The sequence below is a fragment of the Vombatus ursinus genome, unplaced genomic scaffold (assembly GCF_900497805.2).
Source record: "Vombatus ursinus unplaced genomic scaffold, bare-nosed wombat genome assembly UNPS02014264.1, whole genome shotgun sequence".
Lineage (NCBI taxonomy): Eukaryota > Metazoa > Chordata > Mammalia > Diprotodontia > Vombatidae > Vombatus > Vombatus ursinus.
Genome location: NW_020954042.1, coordinates 201194 through 228665, shown reverse-complemented (window position 1 = coordinate 228665; position 27472 = coordinate 201194). Strand labels below are relative to the sequence as shown.

At 35.1% G+C, this 27472-nt stretch overlaps 1 pseudogene; it reads left to right on the top strand.

The window, feature by feature from the left end:
* Positions 1 to 21859: 21859 nt before the first annotated feature.
* On the top strand, positions 21860 to 22788 carry LOC114042141 (annotated as a pseudogene).
* The last annotated feature ends 4684 nt before the right edge of the window (positions 22789 to 27472 follow it).

Genomic DNA, 27472 nt, shown 5'->3' with positions numbered 1-27472 from the left:
ATCAGGCTCTGCTTCCCCAGTAGGCCATGTAACTGTTTCTTGCAATATTTTCCTTGCTACCAGATTTAATGACATCTGGCAAGGGCATACCTAGAAGAAAAGAGAAGAACCCAAAAGGTTTTATTAAGGACACAGCTCCTAATGACCTTGGATCACTGAGGCATCATCATTATTCACACCCTTCATTGCTTTCTAGTGTCCACACAAGACCTCCCCAGATACACATGCAATAGATATGAATTCACAGACTCTGGGGAAATGATCAAGGAATTACAGTTCTCTGAAGCTCAATTGTTCCATCACAAAGTAGTTTCTGCTGTCTTGGTATTATCCCTTCTTCCAAAGACAAATAATTGCAGAAAGGGCCACCCTAACAAACACCAGGGTGCAAAGTACACCCAAACAAACACCAGCCCAGCTGCCCCAGCTCTCCCTGCTTTTATGTGCAGGCAACCTCAGAATAAAAGATAATAAAGGTCCTCATTAAGGCACTGCAGGGAAGTTATTGCCTTCTGTACTCCATACTATACTCAACTGTCCTAACTTTCTTGTTGTTGTAAGGCCTCAAGGAGAAAATCTGATTAAGAGAAATTGTAGGGAAATAAAATTAAATTCATTATAATTTGTTTCCCACTTACAGGCTGTTCCAAAAGTCTTAGTACAATTTCAAGTTATTAAAGCTCAAAAAGGTTTTTTAAAGTATTTTTCATTCTTTTCTTAGCCTATTAAAGCTAAAATTACACTAAGACTTTTGAGACACCGTCTCTATCTATGTGATTTTTTTTTAAAGAATTTTCATCTCTGAGTTTAGCATCTGGTTCTCCACATTATGAACAGCTTAGTGAAAAAAGAACAGTATGGCAGTCTTCCAAATCCACATTAAGTCTTCCCTTTGTGTTCCTCCAAATAAAAAAAAAATCTCCTCCCAAAATCACACCAGGAGTGGTGAAAGCTTAGAATTATATGTTCATTGTCAAAAAAATTATTTAGGTTACTTTACAATTCATTTTTATTTTATGTTTATTTACTAATTTATTGAGTTTTTAAAAATTGTTCATTTCTGACCATTTCAGTGTCTTAGTTATGGTTCACTCATTTTTTTCTAATTGGAGTTTTAGAATTAGCAGTAATAAAAATAATAAAAATGAATATTTCCACTATTTACCTCAGAGGGTAGATAAGAGAAAAGTACATTGAAAAGCATGAAGGTCTGCATGTATGTGTGCCACTATGCTTTTCCTGTTTATAGTAAATTATAGTAGCAGTTCTTTGACTCAAATTAAGCTCTGTTACAGACAGAGTTAATAAATTGATCACTTAGCCATTTCTTCACTGAAGACTTTGGGGTTCAGTACAGGCACAACATTCATCTGCCCTAGGAATTTATATTTTTGGCCCTTGGTTATTTGACATTTTTAGCAATGGCTTGGAAAAAGGTTCTTATGGCATGCTTAATACATTTGCCTATGACAGCAAAAGTTAGCAGGAATAGTTAACCCAGTGAATGACAGTTGACATTAATAAAATCTTGACAGGATACAACTGGGGTAAATTGAGAAAAATAAAACATCATCTTACAACTGGGCTCAAAAAATCAACTTCATAAGTTCAAGATAGGGAGCTAGAGTTAGACATCAGTTCATCTGACAAAGACTTGTAGGTTGCTGGGACCAGATTCTCAAGGCCGATCAATAGTATGGAGAACCGATAAAGCTAAGGCAGCACTGACAAGCACAGTGCCCAGGGCTAAAGAGGAAACAGACTTGCTGCACTCTGCCCCGGTTTGATCAGAGGAGGTCAACTAAGCTGGCAAAGGGCATTGAGTAACTGCCAGAGCAGTCAGTTAGTTGGTCAGGAAGCATTTAGTAAACACTGCTCTATTCCAGGTGTTACACTAAGTGGTGAGGAAACAAAGAAAGGAACAAACATAGTCTGGTCCTCCTGGAGTTCATGTGCTGAATGATAATATGCTAACAACTATATACATATGGGGATGTATGCTTGATAAATGAAAGGTAACATAGCAAGAAAAGCATCAGCATTTGGAAGGGGGGACAGTGATAGGCTTCTTGCATATACACACACACACACACACACACACACACATATGTATGAAGAAGGAGAGAGAGAGAGAGAGAGAGAGAGAGAGAGAGAGAGAGAGATGAGTGTCATGAAGAGGAGCCAAAGGTCAGGAAATAGACCATTCCAGACATGAGGGTGAAAAGGATTAGTGAAAGGAACTGAGTTGTGTTTAGTCTGTAGAAGTGAAGATATGAGGAGTGGGAAGGGGGCAGAGTGGGGAGTATACCTACCTTTGAACGGCTGCCTGTGGAAGAGGGATTAGGTTTGTTCTACCTAAGCCTGAAGGACAGACCAGGAGCAATGAGCAGAAATTTCAAAGAGATAAAATTTATGCCCAATTTACAGGAAATCTTTTTAATCATAAAGTGGAATCACATTCCTTTAAAGAGGGCCTCCCTTCCCCGGAGATCTTTAAGCAAACCTAGATAACCATTTGGTGGGTATGATGCAGAAAGGGTCACTGTTCAGTTGTGGGTCAGACTAACCGACCTCTGAGATTCTTACTCCAATTCCACATGTGTAAGACCATTTGTAATTGATAGCAGGACAGTTGCTCCTTCTTGGCTGCACTGTTAATCCTTCTTATGGAGAACAACAGTAAGAGCAAGCTAGTCCATGTTCCTTGTGGAATTCTTAATAAGATGGAACCAGATAAGCCATTTGCTCCCCATGTTTTCATGATTTTTAGAGCACACAAAACTGTTCCCACTTGCTCTTTTTCTCAGGCTGTTTTGTATCTCTAGGAACAGAAGATTCAGGGCTGAAATGGACCCTAAACCTCATAAACCCCTTATTACACAGTGGAAGAAATTGAGACCCAAAGAAGGTAAGGACCTTACCCAAAGTCACATAAGTAGCATAAAACAGAGCAGAAATTTGAACCCAGGCTCTCTGACTCCAAATCCAGTTCTCTGGCCATAACACTGCTCTTCTTAATCTGGACCAGAGGATGTTCCTCCTTCATTACTTGTTTCTTAGAAATGGAAAAAAAAAATCAAGTTTAAGGAATGTGATTTTCCAATTTCAGACCAAAATGCAAGTGTCCATCATTGCATTGAAGTCCAATAGGACTTCATTTATTTTTTAAACACAAGTGCTATATAGAATAAACATTTTTTTTGAAATAATGAAGAAGAAGCATCTTACAACTGGTAGAGAGAAAAAAAAAATTTTCTTATACAGTCTCTGGTCTTATTTAAGTAAGGAGTTTCCTCCACTCCTAATAAATGCACTGCCTGTACATTAACTGAAAATATTAAGTGGACATTTGAGCCATGGGGAAAGCAAAATTAGTTGGAAGGATAAGAAGTTGGACACTTGGGATATCACTTCAACATGAATGTTACATTGGGCCCTAGAGGATCAATTAAGGCAGAGTTTGACTGCCCTAATTGCATACAAGCAAGTGCATTTCCCAAAATACATTTGTGCATCTGAGATTGTTCATCAAAAGTGATCAGCAATTTAGTTGGATTTAATAACACAGGTACTGTATCCAGGCATCAATCAAGGAAGAACAGAAGGAAAGTTGTTTGCATTTGATAAAGATTTTGACCTGGTGTCCAAGGATATACAAAGCAGTAGGAGACAAGCGCCTGGCTATGTCCCCAGGTACAGCATAGGGCAGCTAGGTGTACAGTGGGTAGAGTGCTGGGCCTGGAGTCAAAAGACATGAGTTTCAATCCTGCCTCAGATACTCATAGCTATGTGACCCTGTCTCTACAAGCCACATCACTTCTTTCTGCCTCAATTTTCTCATCTATAAAATGGGCATAATAATAGCATTTACCTTTTAAAGTTGTAGTGAGAACAAAATGAGATATGTGTAAAGATCCTTGTAAAACATAAAATCATACATTTGTGTGCATGTACACACACACACACACACACACACACACCTATGGTAGCTATTAGCTATTACAGGTCTTTCAGCCACAGTGACTGAAATGAAAGGTCATCAATAATGTAATCAGCCTGAGTGATTCTTTACTGAAATATCAAATTCAGTGAAGCAAAAGACTGGGTGACTAATTAACACAGGATGGATGATATGGCTGTACAATTAGAAAGAAAGTCCCTGAATGCTAATCAGTAAAACTATTAATGTTGTTACAGCAACAATATAAATGCCTCAAAATCTTCCTGTTCTGCATAAAAAGAGAATTCTAGAATAATATTTATATGGCTTAAGCTGATGTACAACAAACTGCATATTAAATCACTTATTGAGTATTGGTTTAGATGACTTCCAACTTCCCTTCCTGCTCTATGGAAGGAATACTGTCCATGGAGACAAATGATCTGGGTTCAAATTCATGCTCTGTCACTACCTATGGGGCATAGGGCAAATAACTTAACCTCTTTGAGTCTCAGTTTCCTTATCCGTAAAAGAAGGAGTTTGGATTAGATAACGTCTAATGTCCCTTCCAAATCTAAGTCCCATATATTAAAGACTATTGGTACAAGTAATTAAATCATCAATATTCAATGGTTGATCAAAATGACTTCAATCCCATGAATGGAGGCATGTTATATTCTGATCATTTGCTTCCTGTTTACTTATATTCTTCTTTGCAAATAACTCAAACATTCTTCATTGTCAAAAACAAATCACCTTGGACTGAACCAGCCTGTTTTTTTTTTAAATTTAATTTATTTTATTTTTAATTTATGAAAAAACATTTCGGTAATAGTAGAATTAAAAAAAATATTGCTCATGAAACTGCAAATCTATTATGTACAACTTGCTATTTCTTTTAAATATATAGTTATTATCATGTAATTTTTCTCCCCTCCCCCCACCCTAGAGATGACTACCATTAGACACAAATATTTATGTATGAATATGTGTGTATATGGGTGTATGTATAACATATATACACACACACACACATATATATATATATATATATAAAGTAATTCTATATATACTTGTATTTGTCAATTTTTTCTCTGGGTGCAGATAGTGAATTCCTTTATAAGTCCTTTGTAGTTTATTTGGATATTTATAATACTCAAAATGGTTTAGTTGTTCAAAGTTGTTCTTAAAACAATATTACTGTTACTGTATACAACATTCTCTTGGTTCTGCTCATTTTGCTCTTCATTATTTCATGCAGGTCTTTCCATATTTTTCTAAGATCATCAAGCTCACCATTTCTTATAGCACACTAGTATTCCATCACAATTATGTACCACAACTTGTTCAGCCATTCACCATTTGATGGGTACCCTTGCAATTTCCAGTTCTTTACCACCACAAATAGAGCTGCTATAAACATTTTAAAACACATAGGTTCTTTTCATTTTTTCTTAATCATCTTTGGAAACAGACCTAGTAATGGTATTGCTGGGTTAAAGGGTAAAGGCAGTTTAATAACTCTTTGGGCATAATCCAAGATTGCTGTCCAAAATGCTTGGATCATTTGAAAGTGAATTCATGCCTCAATTTTTCCACATTCCCTCCAACATTGCTCACTTTCCCCTTCAATCATGTTAACCAATCTGACAGGTATAAAATGAAATCTCAAGATTGTTTTAATTTGCATTTCTCTAATCAATAATGATTTAGAGGGTTTTTTTTCAGATGACTACAAATTGTTTTGATTTTTTTCATTGGAAAACTGCTTGCTCATATCTTTGACCATTTATTAATTGTCTTATGACTCATTCTCATAGATTTGCCAAAGTTCTTTACATATTTGAGATATGAGACCTTTATCTGAGAAACTATATATAAAAAAATTTTCCCAATTTTCTGCTTTCCTTCTGATCTTGGCTAAATATTTTTTATTTGTACAAAAACTTTGTAATTTAGGGAAATTGAAATTATCCATTTTGTACTTCATTGTGCTCTCTTTATCTTTTTATTCATAAATTACCTATCCATAAGTCTGATAAGTAATATGTTCCACATTCTTCTAATTTTCTTGTAATATCTCTCTTTATATTTAGGTGATACATCCATTTTGATCTTACCTTGGTAAATGGTATAACATATTGGTCTGTGCCCAATTTCTGCCATGCAGCTCTCCAGTTTTCCCAACAATGTTCGTCAAATGATGAATGCTCATCCCAAAAATTTAAGTCTTTACACTTGTCAAATACAAAGTTACTATATTTTTTTTTTGCTGCTGTAAGTTGTATGTCTGCTCTGTTCCATTGATCTACCTTTCTATTTCTTAATACCAGATAGATTTGATAATTACTGTTTTATAATATAGTTCAAGATTCGGCACTTCTTAACCACCTTCCTTTAATTATTTTATTGCTAGTTCTTTTGATAAACTTAACTTTTTATTCCTCCAAATGTATTTTGTTATTATTTTGTTCTAATTCAGTAAAATAAATTTTAGCAACTTAATTGGGATTGCATTGAATATATAAATTATGTAAAACTGTCATTTTTATTATATTGTCATTTATTATTTTGGCCCTGTCTACTCATGAACAATTACTATTCTTTAGTTATTTAAATCTGATTTTATTTGTATAAAAAGGTTTTTTTTTTATAATTTTGTGTATATAGTTCCTGGGTTTGTTTCGGCAGGTGTATTCCCAGGTATTTTATACTGTCTGGAGATATTTTAAATGGACTATCTCTTACTATCTCTTCTTTCAGAGTTTTGTTTGTGATATAATGGAGTGCTGATGATTTATATGGTTTTAATTTATATCCTACTGCTTTGCTAAAATTATTAAACAGCCTGTTTTTAATGGAACTGAAGTGGCATTATATTATATTTACTATATTTGTTCTATAACATGTGACTTTGTCAGCTTCCATATTTTTTTCAAAGAGGATTTCAAGGCCTGACTCTGTCATTTACTAATCAAATGACCTTCAAAAATTCATTCAATAAAGTAATAAATAAACAAAATAAATTTTATTTTATTAATTTTAATAATTTAATTTAATATATTTTATATTTATATCTAAATACATATATAATATATTGTGTATATTATATAATTTAATAAATTAATAAATTTTATTAAATAAATAAATTTCTTTAATGAATTAATAAGATAATTACTTAATAAGATTTGATTTTATTCAGTTTTTCATAATGCAAATAGATATAGTAATATCTTTCCTATGAATCTCACAGGGTTTTTAATGGACATCAAATAAAATAACAGAGGAAAATGGCTATATGAATGTCAGATATTAATTTTGTTATTTCTGATTCTTGTCTACTGAATCTTTGTATAAAACTTTCTCCTAAATAGTATATACTACCATATTCTCTGTTGACTGTGTGATTCTGAGGCTTCTGTACTTTCAAATATACCCCATTCTCTACTACATCATCACTAACTAGTTAGTATCACTCCCTAGTTAAGGCCCTCGTTCTCCCTCATTTGAACTATTGAAATAGCCTTCCAATGAATGTCCTTTGTGTCAGGCCTGTAGTCCAATCCATCCTAAACTCAAATGCCAAAGTTATTTTTTCTTAAAGAGTAGGTCTGATCATATAACCCCTCTACTCAACAAATTCCAGGGGCTCCTTAATACCACCATAGATATGAGAAAGTCATATGACCCAAACCTTTTCCTCAGAGAGGAAAAAAAGGCAAAGCCAAAAACATTTAGGACAATTACCATGTTGGATAGAAATTTAGAGGGTGAAAAAAAAGAAAAGAAAGAATGTTGGTTGAAAAGCGCACTGATGGAGGGGAATGTTTCGATCATTTCCTCATTTTGGAATGTTGTTACTGTTATTACCTTCATTAGTTGGTTCTTGGGGAGGACTGAGAACATTAGAACGTTTACTACTTAGGGCAGGATAATCATTTTGTCTACTACTGAAAAATATTTTAAACTTCAGTGCAACCTATGCATTCTTTCTCAGATAAAGCCCAACTGACTTGTTTACAATCCCATGTTGAACAAGAGTTCCTCTGAATCATATAAGAGGTATAACATGGTCAAATGGCAGTGAAAAATCAAACGCTGGTGACAGAGTTTGTCCTTCAAGGTTTCTCAGAGACACTTCTATTCCAGATTTTCCTATTTAGCTCCTCACTTTTTCTTTATCTTACAGCTGTTCTAGGAAACAAGCTCATTTTCATGTCAATCAGTCTGGACTCAGATCTCAATACACCCACATATATTTTCCTTACCAACTTGGCTATTTTAGTTGTTGACTGTATGCATACTGTTCTACCCAAATTAATGAAGAACCTTGTTGTCCAGAGGAAAGCCATCTCCTTTGATGGTAACATGAGTCAGCTAGTTTTCTTCGCTTGATTTTTGGATACTGAGCTCCTGCTCTTTACACCCATGGAGTAACAGATGTGTGGCCATCTACCATCCTCTACATTATAGTACTATATTTAAGCAGGATGGCTTGCACACTCTTAGTGAGCACTGTGTGGGCCACTGCTACACTCAGTTCATCAGTACACGCTGGTCTGATGGTAGTGTTAGCCTTTTTTGGTCCCAGTAAAATTAAACCCTTCCTGTGTGAAATCCCCTCCTATGTGAAATTCCCTATGTGAAATCCTGTAGCTCCACATACCTGAATGTCATAATAGTCATTGCAGGTATGTATTTTGGTGTGCTCAGTTTTGTGCTGACTATGGTGTCTTATGCCTTCAGCATCTCCAGCATCCTAAAGATCTGTACCATAGAGGAGACAAAGAACGCGTTCTCCACCTATTCCTCCCACCTCAAGATATTCAACGTGCATTACACCACAATCATATACATATAGCTTTTCCTGGGTTCTGGTACCTGAATGGATAATGGTTAAGTGGTGGCTTTCTTGTACACCTCAGTTGGCCCCAACAGAAGCCCTCCTTTCTGCAGTATGAGAAACAATTATTTTTAAAAACAGCCCACAAGAAATGTTTCTATTCATTTGCTAAATAATTAGAATTTAGTCGACATAAATTGCTTGGAATGTTATATCTGTAATACTATTTTGAGATCTGGCTGTAAGAAATAATATAAGTTCTAACATGTCTTTGTTTAGACATATAGAATGTTTTTTTTTTTCCCCTCTTTAATTGTTCAGGATGCTCCATTTGGGCATTTGCATTCACACACATTCAAATCCTAAAATAGTGCATATAAGTAGGGAATGTTGGGGCAACAGACCAAAAAGATGGAAATTACACCTAAGGATATGATGAGATTCCTGTGTCTGGATGGTCGGCTTTCAAGAGTGTCATGAAAGTGCTTCTTGTTTCATATTAGATTTTATGGCCTTATAGTTCCCTTCCAATTGTGAGATGTTATGATTTAATGAGAATGAGAGAGTGAAAAGAAAAAAATAGATATTCTGTCTTCTGCCATCTTCTCTTCTCCACTCTCCCCTACCCCATGATCTCATCTAAACCCATTTCTTCAGTTTTTAATCCTCAGAGATGTTTACCTGAGATGAATAAAAATTCCCAATCTCTGCCCTACACATCAGCTTTCAGCTCCTCTTACCTCCAGTTCATCTCCTTCCCCATTGCCGTTCTCCCCCACCAAGCTGCCAAAGTAATCTTTCTAAGGCATGCATCCCCCTATTTAAAAATTGTCTGTGGCTCCCTATTGCCTCTAGGATTAAATATAAGCTCATACACCTTTCCAATTTGAATCCAGACTACCTTTCCCAATTCATTTCATATCACTTTGCTTCACATACTCCACGATCTAGCCAGAGTCTCCTACTACCTATAAGTCAAATTATCATTTCATCTCAATTCTTTCTGCCTTATTTCCATGCCTGGAATGCATTCCCTCTACATTGCTATTTCTTATGCTCCTTTCTTCCCTAAAGATAGAGGTTATTTTTCTGGGCTCTGAGTTTAAAAAAATAATAACTATTTCAATATAACTTTCTTGATAATCCTATGCCTTTTATTTTATGCATTTAAGAATATTATTCTGAGGAGTCCAAAGGGTGCATCAGATATGCAAAGGAGGAAAAAACCACAATATACAATATACCACAAAAAAAGGTTAAGAATCCATGCTTAATCTCATTTCAGTTAAAACTGTTTGTGGTTTCATATTTCTTTTAGGATAAAACATAAACTGCTCACCCTAGCCTTTACTTCCCTGTATAATTATTCTCCACCCTACCTTTTCCATTTTAGGTTGTTCACCTTCATACATTTTTTACCTTGTGTAGCCCTTTCTTAGAAACTAAAATAGAAGATATCTCTTGTACAACACCAACAGTAGTTGACTGTAGTAAAGATTTCTTATATTTTAATAGAGATAATTTATAAATATATTTCTCATTATTAAAAAGCATCCACCCTTTGTTGAAAGCTAAATATATGTGCACAAGTTTGCCAAGAGTACAAATTCAGAATACAGTAGATGCTTTTCTAGTTGGATTTGAAGGACCATCTGCCATCATGACTTTATACCCATCATCACTTTTTTAAATCACAAAGTATTTTGATGTCAGCCAGCCTTCCTTCCTTTGTCCTAAACAAGAAAGCGTTTTATAATGAGTTGAAATTAAGAGAGAACTACACCTACTAGTAAAGAAGAAAGTTCTATTAATTTTGACGTTTCAGTATCCCTGAAGACCAGGAACTATATCTTTTTAAGAGTGAGGCTGAGATCCCATTTAGGGAATGAGTATGTGCAGGTGGTATCCTGAGTATTCAGAGCTTCAGTGGAGTGTAAGTGCTCCAGCTGCATAACTCCCTGAACTGTCTGCCAGTTTCCACATTAGCTTGATTGGGCATAATTCAAAAATGTATTCTTCACACAAATTCCCTCCCCCCTCACCTCAGCCCCTTAGAATCCTTTGCTTCCCCCAAGGCTCCACTTAAGTGCTATATGAAATCTTTCTCTTCCTTTTCATCCCCAGTAACTAATTTTCTCTCCCAACTTCAAATTATTTTGTATTAATGTTACATGTTTATGTTACATTCTGGCTCCACCCCAGAAGAATAGCATCTCTTAGAGAGTGAGACCGTTTTATCTTGTTTTGTATTTGTAACCACAGAACACATAATAATAGGGTGAACATAGTAACTGCTTAATAATTATTTTAATGGATTGAATTGAATGTGTCCATATACATTGCATATAATTTATATCCATAAGTATTTATTGAGCAATATTGTTGTATTTTATGTTTGACTCTGTCACAAGTTATCTTTTATTACATTTACCTTCTTACTTGCTATTCCTAATGTCCAATTGAATGAAAAATCATCAAGTATTGTGTCGTTTTTTACTGAAAATAAGACAGCATTTATATTATTGGGTTCTATATAATTTAATTTAGCCCATTATTCTAGCCTATCTAATTCTTTTTCGATGTTGACTCTTGTAGCATCTTTGATGTACTTCTCAGCTTCCTGTCATTTGTAAATTTGATATGAATGCTATTGATGTTTTCATATGAGTCACTGGTAAAATAATAGTGATGCTACTACTCCTCCTCCTACTACTACTACTACTCCTACCACTCCTTTTGATAGAATTCCCTTGTAAATCCCTCTGGCCCTGGAGATTTTTTCCTAGGGAGTTCATCAATGGCTTGTTCAATTTCTTTTTCTGAGATGGTGTTATTTAAGTATTTTACTTCCTCCTCTGTTAATCTGGGCAATTTATATTTTTGTGATTATGTATCCATTTCATTAAGATTGTCAAATTTGTTGGCATATAGTTGGGCAAAATAGTTCCTTATTATTGTTTTAATTTTCTCTTACTTGGTATTGGATTCACCCTTTTCATTTTTGATACTGGTAATTTGGTTTTCTTCTTTCTTTTTTAGTTAAATTAATGAAAAGTTTATCTATTTTATTGGGTTTTTTCCCACAAAACCAGCTCTTTGTTTTACTAATTAGTTCAATAGTTTTCTTAATTTCAATTTTCTTAATTTTTCCTTTGGTTTTCAGTATTTCTAATTTGATGTTTAATTAAGGATTTTTCATTTGTTCTTTTTCTAGTTTCTTTTTTACTTGTATGCCCAGTTCATTGATTTCCTCTTTCTATATTTTATTCATGTAATCATTTAGAGATATAAAACTTCCCCTAAGAACTGCTTTTGCTGCACCCCATAAGTTTTGGTATGTTGTCTCATTATTGTCATTCTCTTGAATGAAGTTATTGATTGTTTCTATGAATTGTTGTTTGACATATTTATTTTTTAGGATTAGATTATTTAGTTTCCAATTATTTTTTAGTCTATCTTTTTGTAGCCCTTCATGAGATATAATTTTATTGCATCATGATCTGAAAAAGATACATTTAATATTTCTACTTTTCTGTATTGGATTGTGAGGTTTTTATGCCCTAGTACATGGCCAATTTTTATGTGTATGCCATGTACCTCCAAGAAAAAAAGTATATTCCTTTCTACCCTCATTCAATTTTCTCCAGAGGTCTACCATACTTAACTTTTATAAAATTCTGTTCACCTTCTTAACTTCTTTCTTGTTTATTTTGTGGTTAGAGTTATCTAGTTCAGAGAAGGGGAGGTTGAGGTCCCCCACTAATATGTTTTCATTATGTATTTCTTCCTGTAACTCCCCGAACTTCTCCTCTAAGAATTTGGATGCCCTGCCATTTGGTGCATATATGTTTAGTAATGATATTACTTTGGCATCTATGGTAGCTTTTAGCAGGATGTAGTTTCCTTCCTTATATCTTTTGATAAGATCTATTTTTGCTTTTGCTTTGTCTGAGGTCAGGATTACTACCCATGCTTTTTTTTTTTTTACTTTAGCTGAAGCATAATATATTCTTCTCCAGCCTTTTACCTTTACCCTGTATGTGTCACTTTTTTCAAATGTGTTTCCTGTAAACAACATATTGTAGAATTATGGTTTCTAATCCATTCTAATATCTGCTTCTACTTTATGGGGAGTCATTCCATTCACATTCACAGTTATGATTAATATCTGTGTCTTTTTCTCCATCCTTTCACCCCCCCCGTTTATGCTTTTCTTTCTCCTTTATCCCGCTCACTAGTGTTTTGCTTTTGACCACCACCTCCTTTAGTCCCACCTCCCTTCTACTAGCCATTTCCCTTTTCTTTCACCTTTGCACTTACTCCTTCTTCCCTCCCTTCTATCCCCCCTCCCTTTTCTTTCCTCTTATCCCTCCTACTGCTGATAGGGCAAGTTAGATTTCTATATATAACTGATTATGTTATTCCCTTCTTGAGCCAAATCTGATGAGAGTAAGGTTCAAACAATGCTCATCCCCCTCCCTTCTTTCCCTCTGCTCTAATACATTTTTGTATCTTTTCCTGTAATGTAATTTACCCTTCTCTGCCTCCTCCTTTCTCAGTACATTTTCTTGGATCAGACTAATATACTTACTTGGATCCATTTAACCCACTTGATTAAATTTTTTTTTTTTTTATCATTATGTGCCAGTCACGCCTGTGCACTCTCCTCCTATAAGGAGCAGGCTGCCAAGGTCATACTTACCAGTCTTCGGAGCCCACCCAGTTAAACACAGAGATGAGACGATCAGGAGGTGCAAACACACGAACTTTATTCAGAGGCCATCACAGCAAGGCCAAGCAGGAAAGCAAGAGCAAGAGAGCAGGAGCAAAAAGAGAGAGAGCTCCGATCTGGTTTAAGGAGGGAATTATAACATACACACTCAATTGGGAGTGGAAATATGTCTTACACTACAAGAAACTAGGGGGAGAAGAGGACAAGAGAGCAGGGGAATGATCGATAGGAGGGCAGATTGGGAAAGGGGGTAATCAGAAGCAAAGACTTCTAAAGATGGACAGGGTCAAAAGAAAGAACAGAATAACCCTAGGTGGGATAGGTTTGAGGGAAATAGAGTTAGTTTTTTGCAACATGACTACTATGGAAGTGTTTTGCAAAATTGCATATGTATAACCTATATTGAGTTGCTTGCCTTTTCAATGAGGGTGGGTGGGGAGGGTGGAAGGGAGAAAATTTGGAACCCAAAGTTTTAAAAACATATGTTTAAAAAAATGTTTTCATATACAACCGAGGAATAAGAAATACAGATAACGAAGTACAGAAATCTATCCTGCCCTAAAGCAAAGAAGATGGGAAAAAGGATGAGAAGGGGATGAGAGATAGAAGGGAGGGCAGACTAGGGGAAGGGATATTCAGAATGCATGCCATCTTGGGGTGGGGTGAGGGATGAGATGGGGTAAAAATTTGGAACTTAGAATCTTGTGGAAGTAAATGTTGAAAACTACAACTAAATAAATTTAAAATTAAAAATCAATCAATAAATATGTTTACAGTATGGAGAAAGAAAGAAAAAATTAAAAAAATGAGAAAAAAAAGACTTCCTGTTTATTTCCATCACTCAGTAACTACTTCCACAAAAAAAAAAAGCAAAATGGATAACTTTGATTACATTAAATTGAAAAATTTTTCTCAAGGAAGCCAATTCCAGTAAGATTAGAGGGAAGGTAGAAAATTGGAAAGAATTTGCACAACCAGTCTCTCTGATAAGGGCCTCATGTCTAAAATATATAGATAATTAAGTCGAATGTATAAGGATACAAGTCATTCCCCAATTGATAAATGGTCAAAGGATATGAACAAGCAATTCTCAGAGGAAGAAATTGAAGCCAATTATAGTCATATGAAAAAATGCTCCAAATCACTATTGATTAGAGAAATGCGAATCAAAACAACTCTGAGGAACCACATCACACCTATCAGATTGACCAACACAACAAAACAGGAAAGTGATAAATGTTGCAGAAGATGTGGGAAAACTGGAACACTAATGCATTGTTGGCGGAGTTGTGAAATGATCCAACCATTTTGGAGAGCAATTTGGAACTATGCCCAAAGTGCTTTAAAAATGTGCATACCCTTTGACCCAGCAATAGCACTTCTAGGGCTATATCCCAAAGAGATCATACAAATAGGAAAAGGACCCACATGTACAAAAATATTCATAGCAGCTCTTTTTGTGGTGGCAAAGAATTGGAAACTGAGAGGATGCCCATCAATTGGGGAATGGCTGAGCAAGTTGTGGTATATGAATGTGATGGAACACTATTATGGTATAAGAAATGATGAAAAGGCTGACTTCAGAAAAACCTGGAAATACTTATTTGGTCTGATGCTGAGTGAAGTGAGCAGAAGAAAGAGAACATTGTACAAACAACAGCCACATTGTATGATGACTAATATTCATAAACTTAACCCTTCCCAGCAGTACAAGGATCTAAGACATCTCTAAAAGCTTCGTAATGGAAAATGCTATCCACATCCAAAGAAAGAACTGTGGAAGTTGAATTGCTAATTTTTCTCTTCTGTTGAGTTTTGTTTCCTCTTTCTGGTGGTTCCTCCCATTTTTTCTAATTTTTACTTTCAATATCACTAACATGAAAATATGTTTAATAGAAATGTATGTGTGTAGCCTGTATCAGATTGTGCATCATATTGGGGAGAATAGTAGGGATGAAAAGGGAGAAAAATTTTAAACTCAAAAGCATATGGAAGTGATTGTTAATAAATCAAAATAAATTAATAAAAAATAATATCGTTCTTGAGCACTTACACATTTTTTATGAGTTTGTTTTTTTTATTTATTTTTTATTTGTTATTTTTTTTTTAGTGAGGCAGTTGGAGTTAAGTGTCTTGCCCAGAGGGACACAGCTAGTATCAAGTGATCAAGTGTCTGAGGCAGGATTTGAACTCAGGTCCTCTGACTCCAGGGTTGGTGCTCTATCCACTGTGCCTACTAGCTGCCCCAAGCATTTACAAATTAAAGTTATATTCTGGCAGTTCTAGGCAATAGTTATGTCTCTAATGACGATCCACTTCCATCATAAATCCCTTGAATTTTCAAGAATGGTTTGCGGTTTGCATTTGTAGCATGGAGATATGTAATAGTTTATAAAGGCTCACTTTCAAACTTCTGTTGGCCTACTTATCATGTTTTTTAGGTATCCTATAGAATCTGTTTTTTTATTGTTGTTACTATATTTCTGTGATATTTTGTTTTATTTTCTAAGGGGTAAAGAAGTCGCTATATGTGTTAATTCTGTTAGCATATCTTAGAGGCCTGTCCATTTAAGATTCCAACATTCTATTACTAGACAGTTCATTTTATTAATTCACTAGTGGAAAATAAACCTCAAAACATCAGTCACATCAGTTGCTTAGTGCCAGGTAAACTGAAGAAGAACTTAGCCCTTGTATTTTCTTTTGACTGGAATTATAGTGTCATAGCTTCAACAGAGTGCAAGATAAGTCATAGTTTAATTGTTCCTCTAGGGGCTAGGATGACAGAATTTCCCAGGGCTCTCTGTAACTGACTTTTGGAAAATGACTGGGCATAAGTGTATCCCGGTTCAATCCCCACTTATAGACCAACGAACACACAGACTAATGAGCACTGAAGGTTTTCTACAAAAAGGAAGCTTCCAGTTGTAACTCTCTAGCAGAAAAAGGTAAGTTTGCTAAGAAATGAGAAATAGTGCTTCCTTTGTTATAAGAGCAAAAAACTGACCACAAGAGCCAGGAAGGAAAAAAAAAAAATTCATGTTTAAATTTAAGCACGTTTATATTTTTATGATAGATCTTCATATATCTATGTAAATTATTAAAAGGGGAGTGGGGGATAGAAAGGTAGTGTGTGTGTGTGAGAGAGAATCAGATACATAAAAAAGAGCTGGAGATAGAAAAGGAGGGAAGGAGAGAAAGGAAAGACACAGGCAGAGACAGAATTTTCAGTAAAATACGAAATGATATAATTGTTGATAAGAATGAAAATGTTATTTCTTTTTTCCTTTTGAAATTCCATCTTCAAGTTTGTGATTCAATCAAAGAAACACAGCCAGGAAATTCTTTATTATCAGGCATTTCTTTAACCATAATTTGCTATTACCACCACCACAACCACTGGTACTATTACTACTAGTACTATTACTAGTACAGCTCCTTTTGTCCAGACCAGTAATTTCATTGCTGTAGGGAACATTAGCATGGAAATTTGCTTCATTGATGCAGTTTGGCACCAGCTGCAACTTTTTGTGTTAATTGCCTGGGGCAGTAAGTATTCAGTCCCTGACCCATTCAAGTGTGTGTCAGAGGTATGACTTGAATACAGTTCTTCCTGACAGTGAGGCCAGCCCTCTGTCTACCCTTCTGCCCTTCCTCTTACATCATGTATGAATTCATGGCAATAATATATTGTGAGCTCTAAACATTTTGAAATCTTCAAACATGAAATTTTGTTCTATGTAGTTTTGATGTAAAGTGTAAGTTCTATGTCCTCCTTCACAACTTGGTAATTTTCTTTATCCAAACACATAATAAACTATAATAAATACAATACATACTATACAAGATAATATAATACAATATATACATATTTGTATGATATATAAATAAATAATGCATTTATACTTGCATATTATATATAAATATGTAACAATTTTTTATATTTATATATCTTATTCATACTCTATTAGTAATAATTTTTTTCAAAATTTACCTGGCATGCAGTTAAATGATTTCCCTCTTGGGGAACATATAACCATGCCAGTGTTTAAACCCATTATTTCAAAAAGACAACATGGCATAGTAGTAAGATAATTGAACTTAGAAAAAGATGGATCTGATTTGACTTAGAATTATTAGATCTGATTAGATTACAAATCTGATCAGATTAGAAATTAGAATCAGACAGATCTAGCTTTGCCATTTATTTCCTTTACTGGCAAGCTGGTTGAGCTCTGTGAGCCTGATTTCTCATTTGCAAAATGAAGATAATGACATCTGTCCCATGTGTTGCAGGACTGTGTGACCATGAAAAGTAATGTTGTATAAAACTTTGCTTTATACAGGCTTATAGATTTCTTCATAATCTTAATTTTTTATTAGCAGAGTTAACGTGAGAGTTCCAAAACTTTCCTTCCATCCTTGTTAGGATGTTATGATAGAGAACAACTTAACTTTAGAGAACTGGCTAAGTTTTCTTTCCTAAAATCTTGTTCAATAAAGTCTTTATATAAGAGTCCCTTCTGCATTTATTTGGCTACTACTGTTGCTTTTAGCTGATCCCTTGGGTCTTCTTTGGTGGGGACAGTGGCAAAAGGGGGGTCCATACACGGGGATCACAAAGGAAAGTTGAGGAGTGAGAGATGAGAAGAGACAAAAAGCCAATTACTGCTGACCCACCTTCTCTCCCCCAACCCTTTGAGTTGCTTCATCCCAGATGATGTGACACCAAAATAACCCACTCCTTTTTATTGGAAACCCACTGTCTTGGAAACTCACCAGGCTGGTCAATTGCCTGTCTTTGCTCAAGTATCCAGTCTTCTTCTCAACTGACTACTAACATTTTGAGACTTTGGGGACTGGGAATATCAGGACAGAGGGTGATGTGTGTGTTTAGGTATAAGAGAAAGGGGACTAGGATTCACCAGCCAGTGAACACTCACTTGAAATTCATGTACCTTTAGAATCATTTTCAAGACCAGAAAGCTGTCATTTTAAAAGTGAATATAGTCAGTACTAAACTTTTCATTGATAAAATCATCAGGAACACATTTGTGATTATATTGTCTTCATGGTATAGAGGAGCTGTCACAGCTGATATTCTTGCCCATACTAGCTGGTATAGAAGTTAAGTCAGCAAGCCAAGTTTACAAGAATTTTTTTTAAGGAATTACAATGCACTGCCAGACACTACACTAAGGGCTGAGAATACAAGTACGAGCAGAAAAAAAAATCCCCCATTATCAAGGAGCTTATATCCTAATACTGGAAGACAAACTGTAGGTCAGTCTTATTGAGTAAAACAAAACAAAACAAAACAAAACAGGGAAACCATCATTTAAATACTATATTGCATTCAGCAAAGACATATAGAAAACACTGAATTAAGAGTTGGGAAACTGAGTCAAGAAACCTAGAATCTATGCCTAGCTCTGTCATTTTCTGTGAGAGTCTGAGGAAGTGGAGGGTCCTGATTTTAGAGTGGTGATGGAGTTTGTAGATAACTATACATCCTTATATCTTATATCTTCTTGTAATTCCAATGTTCTCATTTTGCAGGGGGTGAGGAATAGCAATGCAAGTGATTTGCCTAAGATCCAAAGGTAGTAAATTGTCAGTAAACTACCCTGTTTCTCAAGTATCTTTAGCTTCAAAATGAGAACAATAGTGTATGTCCTATTTATATTATTGTATTGTCATGCAGACAAAATGAAGCAATGTACATGAAATGATTTTTCAAGAGTATTATCTCTCTTTCACTTTGTCTCAGTGTCTTCTATCATCTTTATTTGCAAAGGTCCCATATTTATTTTCATTATTCTTACCATTGAATAATAATAATGATAAGTAATGTTACCTAGGACTTTAAGGTTTGTGAATCATTTGTCATTCATTTTCTCACTGGAGTTTGATAACAAAGTGCTGTGGAAGGCATCTGTGATATTTATCCCCAATTTGAAGATGGGAACACTGAGATTCATAGAGGCAAAGTAAGAGACTCACCAATGATCCCCTAGCTAGTTAAATACAGAAGAGAGCTTCAAATTCAGATTTCTCCAGACTCCAAATCCAGGAATCTAGCTGTTATTGCATGCCTCTTCCTTTATTGCTTTTTTTATAGTCATAAGCCAATGGTATTTTAAATATCCTTACATGAGTCAGTCAATCAGCAAATAGTAAGCACTTGATAAGTGCCAGGCACTGTGTGCTAAGTGCTGGGAATACACAGAAAGGCAAAAAGAGTACTTGTCTTCTGGAAGCTCAGACACTAATGGGGGAGGCAACATGCAAACAATTATGTATAAACATGATATACAAAAGGTGACCTGGAGGGTATCTCAGAGGGAGATCACCTCTTTCTCTCTGTGTCTGTCTCTCTCTCTATTCATACATGTGGTTTCTTTGCCTCAGGGAGTTCATGATGAAGTATTTTGTTTATGAGGGAAGATCAATCCATCTTCAAATAATCTTAGATAGTGAGTTTTCATTGGGACAAAAAAAGATAAGGGAGTTCTGCATAGTCTAAACAGAGGAAGGACTAAATTTAGGACTTTCTTATTGGAAGGCCAGCTTTTTCTCTACATCCTCGTCTGCTGCCAATAATGGAAACTGGGACTACACTTCTGGGTCTGTAAATTCTGTTATGTGAGCTTTTGCCTTACTTCTTCAGGGCCCAGACCATTCTCACAATTCCTAGTAATGTCTACATTATGACCCCTTGTGAGTAGCTTTAAGACTTAGAAGGATGAGAAGGTCCTGACCAGTTATAATGTGGAGATGACTGACAGACAAGAAAGATCTCCATTAAAACTTCAAGTCTGACAGATTTTTGGTAAGGTCCCACCCCTTTTCCCAGTGGTTTTTGTCCAATGGTCAATTACCTATATTAGTAATATATTTTTTATTCTTAGATCAAATGTGTCCCCTTGATATAATTTAAGCCCATTCACATTATTCTTTGGTTTTCAGGAAAAATAAAGAAAAATTGTGCCTTCTTTAAACTAACAATATATTAGGAGATAGTTTGTATCATAGCTCTATCTCCATGATGTCAGGACAGGTCATTGAAATGTGAATATTTCATGTATAATGGGTCCATTATGCAATAGCTTCATCTTATACTTTATTAACATCATGTCAGACACTGAGCACATCACCAAGAAAAAACAGGAGAAAAGGAAAACTTATCAACCTGAGCCAAAATGACCTAAGAAAATACTTGGGGGTAAGATTGAATTTGGTAATTTAGATCACATTATATTTTATTATATTTTAAATTATATTTTAAAATCTCCTTTCTGTTACACCAATTGAGTAGAGACAATATAAATTTCTTCCACTCCAAGTGACCATTGTCATGAAGAATAAGAAATGCTTTAAAAGCACCTGTCCAGCTATGGTGAAATGAGAGGAAACTGGAAAACAGGGCTGGTGCCACCTGGGCAGGTATGAGAATGCAAAAACCTGAGTAGAATTTTTTGTTGCATTCTATGTTGAAATTGCATCTTATTTATACATGGCATTGAGAAGAGGAATGGGAATAATATTGATGAAGAAACTGAGTTTTTAAATGACACTGGAGATCGTGATAGCAGTCAGAGATTAAGTGACTTGTTCAAGTCATATGTGTAAGTGTATGATGCTAGATTAGAACTTAGGTATTACTAACTCCAGTTCCAAAATTTTATGCACTGAACCATCTAACTACTTAACAGATCTCTTTGTACGACTCTTGGATTCTGTTACTGACCCAGTTTCCATTATAGATACAGCACTACTTTCCAATTCTTTCCAGTCATGCACCTCCACTCTCTGGACCCTGCATGTCAATTTTGTTTCTGGCCTGTAAATAGTTCAGAGAATTGCCAATCATAGCCATCCTTCAAACCCCAGAATCAGAGAAAGTAATTATAGAATGGAACTTACTTGGTCTCACCATATGTCTAGGGCAGTAAAGGGAACTTTCAACAAAAGAACTGAAGGTACTATAAAATGTCAGATGAAAAGGAGCATGATTTCCCTGAAGGAAGATTGTCTGTGTGTGTGTGTGTGTGTGTGTGTGTGTGTGTGTGTGTTTTGGTGTGTGTGTGTGTGTGATTTAACACTGTAGGGAGAAAGAATTCATTGAGGAGAGATCTCACTAATCAGATCATGTCTCTCTATCTTAGGTCTGTGGTGTAATACAGTTAGATGACTGTCAAAATTGGATTTTGGAGTATCAAAGGATTTTTAATTTACCTCTTTTTAATTTGACTCTTTTTTTTCTTTAGTGAGCAAAACAATCTATTGTTGGTTGGTTTTTGTTTGCATGCACTGACAAAAGAAAACCAGATCACCTGCTCATATGGCATCAAGCAATCATTCATCAGTGGCTGAGTTCACCTTACAAAGTCTCTCTGAAAATCCTCAGGTTCAGATCTTCCTCTTCAGCCTCTTCTTAGGATTTTTCATAGTGGCTTTCACAGGTAACTCCCTCATTGTCATTGTGATCAGTTCAAATCCAGGCCTCCATACTCCCATGTACTTTTTCCTTATAAATTTGGCCTTGATGGATGTTCTCTCTACCTCCACTGTGGTGCCCAAGTTGCTGCTGAACCTAATGACTAAGAACACCATTTCCTATGGTGGCTGCATAACTCAGATCTATTTCCTAACTTGGTGTTTGGCGGCAGAACTCTTGCTTTTCACAGCCATGGCCTATGATCGGTATGTAGCCATCTGCCAGCCCCTCCACTACAGCATTATTATGAGCAAGGCAGCTTGCTGCCTCATGGCATCTGCAGTATGGTGTATCAGTGGGACCAATATAACAATACACATCATATTGACTGTTCGCTTGTCTTTTTGTGGCCCCAATGTTATTGATCATTTCTTTTGTGAGATTCCTCCATTATTGCCTCTCTCTTGCTCCTCAACCTATGTCAACAATATAATGGTAATTATGGCAGACATGTTCTTTGCTGTTTTCAATTTTCTGCTCATACTGGTGTCCTATGGTTTCATCATCTCCAGCATCTTGAAGATCAGGACCAAGGAAGGAAAGAAGAGAGCATTTTCCACCTGTTCCTCCCACCTTATCGTGATCGCAATGTATTATTGCCCCACAATTTATATCTACGTTGTTCCTGGTTTGGGTCAGACTCTGAAGGAAGGCAAAGTAGCCTCACTGTTTTATACCATAGTGACCCCAGCCTTGAACCCTGTGATCTACTCTCTGAGAAACAAGGATGTGAAAATATCAATCAAGAAATTAAGTCCATTCTTAGGAAATAATTGGCTGTTTGGCAAACTGATATAGCTCAGAACAATGGGATTAAGATTATCTCTGAAACAGAAAAGTGTACATAGATCACAGCTTTACTTTTCATTTCTTCTGGTGGGCAATGCTGCAGAACTCAGGATGTGTTCTTATGTGAACCAGCTAACTCCCTCATTAAATTTTTTTGAAGACTTTTAATGAAGGAAAAGTCAGAATGTCTCCAAAGAATAGCACAGAAACAATAAAAGTGCCACACCATGTGTGATCCATGGTTTAAGAAGAATAGGATTTTGTTGCCAAGTTATATTCTAAGAGATAATTTATTTGAAGGTGTGGTTGCCTGTTTTATTTGATGTCAAATAATTATAAGAGACAGACTGGAGTTTTTATTATGAACCTGGTAGACTTCACGTGCAGTAGAAAAGGTCTCAGGTCTCTTACACTACAAGAGGACTTCCTTTGATTTAACTGAGGAGTAAAGAAAAGGCCTGTCCTTGTTTTCTCTCTTCATGCAAAAGAAACGGTTTTAACTAAGGTTGCTTGTATTAGAGAACTTCAGTGACTGTGGCAATGATCAAGGCATAAAGAAGACTAGAAATATGGACAGGTCCTCAACTTGATTCCATCTGCAAATTAATGGAGGGCTAGAACTCAGCTCCTGAGGCCTCAGCAACAGAAATGAATGAACAAACAGAAAAAAAAAAAGTTTTATTATGCCAGAAATGATCAAAATGCTAACCCAGAAAATGAACATATGCCCCTAAAATTGCTTATAATCAGAACCTCAAAGAAAAAAATAACCTATTCCCACACAACAATTAGGATTTTTAAGAAAAACTGCATTTTTTAAAATTATATAAGAAATGAAAACTGTGGAAGGGACATGTATAAGCATTTGTGTGGTGGCTACTATGTGCCGGGCACCATGCTAAGCAATTTTCAAAATATTATCTCATTTGATTCTCTCACCAACCTCAAATATAGGTGCTGTGATGATCCATGTTTTGCCATTGACGAAGCAGATAGAAATAGAGCTAGTAAGTGATTGAGGCCAAATTTCAACTCAAAGTTTTTTGATTCCAAACCTATTGCTCTAGGAGGAGAAAACTGGAAATAAAGCCCCGTCATTTAACAGAAGTATAAAACCCTCCGTTAGTCAAAAAACATTAAAATCATACTGGACCAAATTAATGCTTCTAAAAGTCATACGAATTCTTAAAATAAAGTCAAAAGAATGAAACAAAAGAAACTGTAAGATATTTGATATAAAAAATAACTGATGTGGGAAATAGATCAGTGTGAGATAACTGAAGACTTATTATGTAACGATCCCCAAGAAGTAGTTGATGGGTCACAAAACTACCCAGGATTTATATTTTTTCACAAAGAAAACTAAGTGGAGATCAGCCCTCAACTGTGAGTGGTGGTAGAGATATTTTTTTCGCTAATAATGACAATGTGAGTTTTGGAATTCTCAAAAATGTGGGCCTTATTTTGTAAATCTGCCTTATGTTTCTTGAGTCAAGTTATAACAGGATGATTTGAACTTCACAACCACAAAGAAAAAAGGAAGTTGGATTTCATTTTTCAAGAAATCGTTAATGAAAATATCTAGACATTTAAGAATAAGTGGGAAAACTGAAAATAGAAAAAATATACTTATGACCTCCTAATAGAAATTCCAAAATAAAAACTACTTGACGTGTCGTTGGTAGTACTCAGAGCTTCAAGAAAAAGGAAAAATATATATATATATATATGCAGTCAGAAAGAAAGAATTAAAATATAGAAGATACACAGTCAAGATTGAACAAGATTTGCCAGCTATCACTTCAAAGGGAGCACATGGAGTGTAATATTCTATGTGGCAAAATACAAAGGTCCATAACCAAGAATATCTTACTGGTGAAAACTGAGTATTATATCCTATGAATAAAAATGGATTTTGAATGAAATAGATTTTCAAATATTCTTGATAAAAACTGTATTGAAAAAAGAGCTTTGAAGTAAATATATAGAACTATTTATATCCTAATGGAGATAGAAGAGAATGTCAAAAATTTCTTTTGGAACCTTATTATCACAGGGATCACAGAGGAAGTCAACTCAAACAAAGACTGATTAACAGTTTTGTTTTGAAGATATAAGAAAAGAGACAGTTGGAGAATATATATTAAGGAGAGATGGGAGAAAAATAGGAGCTTTGTGAAGACATAATCAGCTTTTATAAGTAGGCTCATATCCAAAGGTGAATAAAGTGGGGAAAGTGAATGTCACTTGAATTGGACTTCAATCTAAACTGATCAAAAGAGGGCAGAACGCACACAGAGTTTGGTGTATAAATATATTCAACTGAACAGGGAAAAAATAAGACAAAGGAAGAGGGAGAGGGAAAATATAAGTGGGAAGGTGTATTCAGGATGCTTTTGGTGTTTTTCAATATAACACACCTTAGACCTGGAGAAGGGATATTAAGGAAAAGGTTAAAAGTAGGTTAAAGAACAATAACTTTAAATAAACACAAACAAAAGAGTATAGAGAAGAAAAACTACAATAGAATAAAATAGAAGGGAGTAAACAATTAATTATCATAGCTGTTAGTGTTCTTGGGATGAACTCATCTATAGGAAATTAGAAGAATATCAAACTACCAAAAATTATTTTATAGAGGTAGAAAAAATAATAACAAGATTCATTTATGAGAACAAAAGGTCCAGAATATCATGGGAGCTAATGAAAAGAAATGTAGGGACAGGTGGCCTAGACATTCCAAAAATATCCATAGTAGCTCTTTTTGTGGTGGAAAAGAATTGGAAATTGAGGGATGCCCATCAATTGGGAAATGGCTGAACAAGTCGTGGTTTATGAATGTAATGAAATACTATTGTGCTATAAGAAATGATGAGCAGACAGACTTCAGATAAACCTGGAAAGACTTGTATGGACTAATGCTGAGTGAATCGAGCACAATCAGGAGAACATTGTACACAGTAACAGCCACGTTGTGCCATGACTAACTGTGATAGACTCACCTCTTTTCAGCAATGCAAGGCTCTAAGACTTCTCCAAAGGTCTCATGATGGAAAATGCTATCCACATCCAGAGAAAAGACTATGGAGTCTGAATGCAGATTTAAGTATACTGTTTTCTTTCTTTTGTTTTGTTTTCTTTTTCTGGTGCTTCCTCCTGTTGGCTCTAATTCCTCTTTCCAACATCACTAATGTGAAAATATGTTTAATAGGACTGTACATGTATAGCCTACATCAGATTGCATGTTGTCTTGGAGACGGAGGTGGGGGACGGAAGTGGAGAAAAATTTAAAACTCAAATAATTATGGAAGTGATTGTTGATAAAGTAAAATAAATTAATACAAAAACATCCCTTTATTCCTGGTATAAATCCCACTTACTCTTTTAGCTCATATTTTATTTAGGAATTTTGCATCCATATTCATTAAGGATATTGGTCTATAATTTTCTTTTTCTGTTGTTATGCTTCCTTGTTTAGATATCAGTATCATATTTGTTTCATAAAAGGAATTTGGTAGGATCCCTTCTTTACACATTATTCCAAATAATTTATTTAATATTGGAATTAGTTGATCTTTAAATATTTGATAGTATTCACTTGTAAATCCATCTGGTCCTGGTCTTTTTACTTATGAAGCACATTTATCAATTTTCAATTACTTTTTTTCTAAAATAGGTCTCTTTAAATATATTATTTCCTCTTATGCTAATCTAGGCAATTTATATTTTTGTAAATATTATTCTATTTCATTTAAATTTTTTAATTTATTGGCATATAACTTAGCAAAATGACTCCTCATAATTCTTTCAATTTCATCTTTGTTATTAGTATATTCACCCTTTTCATTTTTGATACTAGGTATTTGGTTTTCTTCTCTCTTTAAATATATCTATATCTATAGTTTTCCTTTTTCTTGAAAACACCAAACAAAACTTACCCAGTAAACTACAATACCAAAGTTGAAAAAGTTGAATCATTAATGAAATAGAAGACTGACACACATTCCTAATGAAAGGAACAGCTATGAAAAAACTTTGAAGTTGAAATACAGTAGTTTAAAATCATAAAATGATGAACTTATGGGACAAAAGAAGGATAAACTACTTAAATTCAAATATGGGGGAATAATACATGTATTTCTTCTATGCTCATAGAGGGAGTCTGTTATGTGTTGATGATCTTAGAAAAATGGAAAGAGAAGCAGAAAGTGATAGCTAGGAGAGGGGGCAGAGGGCAAGACAGGTTAAAAAAGTATCTTACATAATTAGAGTGCACAAGTACCCATCTATTCAAACAAGAAGGATGGGAGTGAAGAACAGGTGATGCTTTAACCTGACTCTCATCTGAACTGGTCACAGGAGGAAAGACACACACACACACACACACACACACACACACACACACATGCAATTGAGCTTCACACAGTTACATGATTGTTTTCTACTTCTTCACATAGTCTACTTCATCTGAAGTGCTTCTTTTTCCAGTAATGGAAAAGCTTGATTGCTGAAAATACTCTGTATTGTCCTGGAGTGTGCTACATCTGTGCCTTTACTTATTCAATAAATAATATTCTTTAATGCAACTTTCCTGTTGTGAACTGATTTCTTCTGTGATGTCCCTCCCCCCCCATCTCTTATAGTCCTTATGTACTTCCACTGATATAA